Source organism: Heterodontus francisci, chromosome 47, assembly GCF_036365525.1.
Source record: "Heterodontus francisci isolate sHetFra1 chromosome 47, sHetFra1.hap1, whole genome shotgun sequence".
NCBI lineage: Eukaryota > Metazoa > Chordata > Chondrichthyes > Heterodontiformes > Heterodontidae > Heterodontus > Heterodontus francisci.
In genome coordinates, this window is record NC_090417.1 from 3,266,639 (window position 1) to 3,272,638 (window position 6,000).

The following is a 6,000-nucleotide window of genomic DNA, read 5'->3' on the forward strand; positions in this document are numbered from 1 at the left end:
ACATGACTGTTACTGTATATACACCATCTCTTGATGCAGATACACACAGCCTCTAACTATAGATACACACAGCCTCTTGCTGTGTACACACAATCTCATGCTGTAGATACATGCAGCCTCTTACTAATACTGAGCTATACTAAGATTGTATTAGGAACAGTATCAAAAATCAATATAAGCAACCACATATAAGGAATTTATTTAATTCTTGACATTATGAATGACGCAATTTGCAAATGTAGATGATCTCATTCGGTTGAGTAAATGAATGAGGTGGCTGCTGAATTTGTGTCATTGTCTTTCATTAAAATTTTATAATGAACATTGTGACATTGAGTCTCGACCTCAAACTGATTAACATTTCTTGAAATTCCACTGTAGAAAGTTTGGGCGTTCTTGGTAACTGTTGTTTGTCTAATTTATACATTCTAATTTAGCAATAACACAAAAATAACAGCATTTAAACCGTTGGACAGTCACTGAGTAGCTGGTTCTGTAAGAGGCTGAGGTTTATAAAGTTAACTTCACTGCGTGCTTGAATCAGCAGGTAACACTCCGTCAGCAGAAGCTGCTTAAAGAAGATCTGTTGTAGGAAATGTGATAACTTTGGTCAAACAGATTAAAGATCCTTTGACACAAATTGAGATTCCATCAGTTACACTAAGTGCTGGTCTGATTCAGAAAGGCTGTACAGAAAAATCTGCTCAGCAGGTCTCAGTTCCATAAAGGTAGTTAACTGCTCTTTTTGATATATATTAATGACGTGGACTTGGATAAATAGGGCATCATTTCAAAGTTTGCAGCTGACATGAAACATGTAAATGTAGTAAGCAATGAGGAGGATAGTAACAGACTTCAGCAGGATATTGACATACTGGTGAAATAGGCAGACACACGGCAGATGAAATTTAACGCAGAGAAGTGTGAAGTGCTACATTTTGTTAGGAAGTATGAGAATTGGCAGTATGAATGACATGGTACAATTTTAAAGAGGATACAGGAATAAAGAGATCTTGGGATCTATGTGTACAAATCTTTTGAAGGTGGCAGGACAAGATGAAAAGGCTGTTAAACAGGCAGACGGGGTCCTTGGATTTATTAATAGAGGCATAGATTACAAAAGCAAGGGAGTTATGCTAAACCTTTCTAAATCACTGGTTAGGCTTCAGCAAGAGAATTATGTTCCCATTCTAGGCATCACACTTCAGGAAGAATGTCAAGGCCTTGGAGAGGGTGTTGAGGAGATTTACAAGCAAGGTATCAGGGATAAGGGATTGCAGTTATGTAGAGAGACTAGAAAAGCTGGATTGTTGTCCTTACAGCAGGGAAGGTTAACAGGAGATTTGATAGACGTTCCAAGTCATGAAAGGTTTTCATAGAGTAAATAAGAGGAATCTGTTTCCAGTGGTAGAAGGGACAGTAACCAGAGGACACGGATTTAAGATGATTGGCAAAGGAAGCTGGGGAAAAGAGGAGAATTTTTTTACACAGAGAGTTGTTGTGATCTGGAATGCGCTGCCTCAAAGGGAATTGGATAAATACTTGAACAGGAAAATTTTTCAGGGGAATGGGAAAAGAGCAAGAGAGTGGAACGAATTGGGTAGATCTTTCAAAGAGCTGGCTCAGGCATGATGGGCTGAATGGCCTCCTTTTTTAGTGTATTATTCGATGATTCTGTCATTATTGATCTAATTTCATTGATGCCTCCAGTCGGGTGGACATCTCTCCTTCCAGCTGGGGTTGGGCCACCGCTCCTGGGGAGACATTCACCCAGTGTGTCGAAGATTACTGAAACTGCCTGATCAGGGATGATGCTGCCTTCTGTGTCTGAGTTTTTGGTATGTTCAGTATTACTTCATTTTACCTTTTGTGTAATGGAATAATTGAAAGCACCTCTGAAACCCTGATTCAGATGACAATCTTAAACGTCCAGCAGTAAACTGATGAAGCACTTTCAAAACTTTGAAAAATGACGAAAACTAAATCTTGCATTTCAATAGCGCCTTTCACAACCACTGAATGTCTCAAAGCGCCTTACAGCCAGTGAAGTTCTTTTGAAGTGTAATCACTTTTGTAATGTAGGCAGCCAATTTGTGTACAGCAAGATCCCACAAACTGCACCATGATAATGATCAGATAATCTGTATTTTGTGATGTTAGTTGAGGGAAAATTATCGGCCAGGAACTGGGGTCGCTCTCCTGTGAATATAGGATCTTCTAACGTCCACGTGAGCGGACAGATGGGGCCTCAGTTTAACATCTCATCCGAAAAACGGCACCCATGACAGTGCAACACTCCCTCAGTACTGCACTAGAGCGTCAGCCTGGATTTTAGTACTCAGGTCCCAGAGTGGGACTTAAACCCACAATCTTCTGACCCAGGAGTAAGGGTGCTATCAACATAGCCACGGCTGACACCTAAAATAAAACAAATATCATCAACAACTGTAAATCACAGTGTCGGTCCTCTCTACATTATGTGTTGCTACTCAATGCTCAACAGATAGAATTAAAAGTCCAGCGCAGTGTCAGCCATCTGCAGTAATGTGTTGTGTTTGCAAAAGTGCGCAGTAAAGTGGCTGAGTAATGCAGTGAGGTCAAAAGCTGCCCTTTGCCTCTGTGATCGGGCTATGATGGGATGGAAAGCCTGCTCTCTCCAGTGCTTTTTTATGCCATGTGTTTGAATTGAGTTCCTGGTGGATAAAGAGGCTGTAACAGTAAGTAACCATCATTCAGCTTTCATTTGGTAAATGCCCACAGTAAAGCCACAAATATCATTAGTTTTGCGAAAGAATATGCCAACACTGAACAGCGCGAGAACTCTCAGAGAAGCTAACCTGAAACAGCACAGAATCAGCATGAAATTACATCTAACCAGTGATATCCCCATCATGGGAAAAACTGACGCCAACACTGAATGCATAAAGACAAATCCATTCCCCAACACTGTGCTCATCCATGAGCATCAAGCTCAAACATAAAGTGCAGCAGAGCTGTTGGAGCTGTATTTTGGTGCCATTAAACTATCTGTCCAAGCCTAGGGAATGAATAAGCTTACAATTCCTGATATTGTCATGGCAAGTGTGGTGAATAAATGGGTACAGGACATACATAGTAAAGTTTACAAATGGCACTATGTTAGGAGGTTAGGAAGCTGGTGATAGGTTTGTGGTTGGCATCAGTTGCTAGACAGTTCGCATCAGTTTTAAGAGTTGATGGAAACAGAGCTGTGACGTACTCAATGCAAACAGAGTATCACAGCTCCAACAGCAGAATGCTCATTGATAAAGCTCTTACAATGACAGCCCAGCGAGTCGTCCTGAGCCCTCGATTACAATAGATCCCTGTAAACACTCCTATTCCGTATACAAACCATCTGAAAGTCTCAATTAGATTACAGCCTTGTCATTTCCTCCCATATCGACCTTATAACTAGGAGTTTGTATTACATAAAGTACAAAATCTGAGCTTTGCTAAAACAAGCTTTTTGAACATTCTGGGTTCTTGATATCAACAGCAAATAAGAACGTAAGGAATAGGAGCAGGAGTAAACCATTCATCTCCTCCAGTCTTCCCTGCCATTCAATACGATCATGGTTGATCTTCTGCCTTAGTTCCACGTTCCCATCCACTTCCCATATCCCTTGATTCCCTGACAGACCAAAAACTTGTCTATCCCAGCCTTAAATATACTTAACGCTGGAGCATCCACAACCCTCTGAGGTAGAGAACTCCAAAGATTCACAACCCTCTGAGCAAAGAAAATTTCTCCTCATCTCAGTTTTTTTTAAGGTCTTCATATCAAGGTTGAAATGTTTTCTCTGAAGCATCGCTTTATCTCAATTGGTCACTTAAAACCTGCTTTCATTGTGTGTCAGCTTGCCTCAGTGGTAGGGGCATGCTTAGCTTTGAGCAGACAGTGGTGGGTTCCAGCCCATAATCCAGGCTGAGGTAGATGTGTTAAACTGAATAAGATGTTAAACCCGGGATCCTGTCTGCTATGGGTCAAAAAGATCCCACAGTACTATTTCAGAGAAGAAACAGAGGAGTTCTTCTTGTCAAGATTTATCCCTCAACTAACACCACCAAAACGATCATCTGGTCATTCAACTCATTTGCAATGCACAAATTTGTTATGTTTGCTACAAATTAACAGTGTCTGTACTTCTGAGATGTTATGGGATGTGCTGGGCTAGTGAAAGCTGCTCTCTAAAATGCTACTTTCTCTTTATTTCCTCAATCCTCCCTGCAGAAGTAGGGTCCGCAGCAAAACGTCAAAGGTCAAGCATTGGGTCCTGGCCTTTCCCAGTGCCAGTCCATAGCCCCTGAATGGGAGGCATGTGGAAAATATCAGTGACACCTGCCCCCTCCAAATCTTTCCCCGTTCCTTCGGGAGAAATGTCTGAGCAGCTGTCCCTGGCAGGATGATTCACTGCGGGGTCATGTTGCACGCACTCCATGTAAACCTCTCCTCAAGATGTGTGGGCCCAGAGTGGCCAGTACCCTCCCAGTGCCTCGCTTTCTTCCTGTATCAGCCTAAAGTGTCATCGGCTATTTGGCTGTGGGAGCATCCCAGTCTTATTCTCACCCAAAGGGCTTGTACTTTCGATCACAAATCACAGGACTTTGATGAGAAGCAGGCCTGTGACCACCCCCCACCCCCCCCCCACCCCCAAACGGAAAAGAACTTACAATAAAAATCGACAAAATCGTCAGCAGTGATGATACGCAGAATGAATGCTGTCTATAAAAACAAAACAAGCTTCCAAAAGGAAAATATTTGACTCATGCTATTGTGCTTGAGCCTCAATCTCAAATGTTCTGAATATTTTACACAGTTTTGGTCTTGTCACAAAACTGTGCATAATCTCACCTTGAAGCTCCAGAAGCTCTCATCAAAATACAATTTGAAAAATGTTTCATTTTCAATTAAATCTAAATACTTCCAAAATTAATTTCTATTATCACTGTTCTATATAGTCAAGTGTTGGTGGAGGGTGCAACCCCCAGGACATTCTATATTTCATTCACAAAACTGCATGCTGGTGTGAAATATTACTGAACAGAAATAGACAGCAGTGTAACAATGAGAGGTAATAGCCAGCCTGAACACCAAAATGTACATATGCTGGAGAAAGACATGAATAACTTTACAATTCGGTTCATTTATCTGGCTATTGAAGGATGACTTTTTTTTTCCTCCCTTACATACTGAATCTAATCTCATTCCCCTTTTGACAGTCCCTGCTGTCACAGGAATCGCCCTCCGACATGTTAAGAAACAGAGGAATATGCACCTTCTGAACAGGAAGGGCAGTTGTCTTGCAAAGAAAAGAATGACAAAAAGCCGCAGAGTGTAACATTCATTTTATAGTTCCTCAGTGCTTACCGTTTAGCACGACCAGCTCTCTCTCTCTCTCTGTGCCTCTGCTAGTAGCTGCTATAGCATTGTGCACAGGCTGGGTACCAGAATATCTCTCTGTGTCCTTCGCTTTGTCAACCCAAATGCCTTTCTGTGCTGGAAGCTTCCAGCTTTGCAAAAAACAGCAAGCACATCCTTTTTGTTCCCAAATGCAACTTCAAATTTTAAAACAAAATAAATTCCGTGATGTTTCAAAGCTTGAAGCGAGTCAGTCTTCCCTGGGGAAAAGCAAAATGACTGAAAAAATTCTTTGCTGATTAAAAAGGTCCCTGGCGCGCCAAGTTGTACCCTTTGGTCCTCCCTCCTATTGCCAAAATTGAGGGAGATGCTATGACAAGGGCAGCAGTACAAGCTGCTAAATTCAGATTGTAATGTGCAGCCTGTTGCCTCCCTCCCAGCCGGTCATCAGCTGGGTAAATCCATTTCCAGAGAGAAGCAGGGGTGAGAGGTAGCATGACAAAGCAGTATCACCAACAGCACTGCTAAGACACAAAGCATACTTGCCATTTTAAGAATTCTCAATTCACCTGACAGCCAGAAAAATCACAGAAAGGTATGAAAGGAGATCTCAGCAGGGC

General features: G+C 41.9%; 1 protein-coding gene across 1 annotated transcript in view; it reads right to left on the reverse strand.

Annotated features, from left to right (window-relative positions):
* Positions 1 to 5,748, reverse strand: part of dmtn (dematin actin binding protein) — a 93,323-nt gene extending 87,575 nt beyond the window's left edge. Inside the window, exon 1 of the mRNA XM_068022953.1 lies at positions 5,390 to 5,748. The gene's annotated coding sequence lies outside the window, so the exon portion shown is untranslated. The remainder of the gene's footprint in view (positions 1 to 5,389) is intronic.
* Between the last annotated feature and the right edge of the window lie 252 nt (positions 5,749 to 6,000).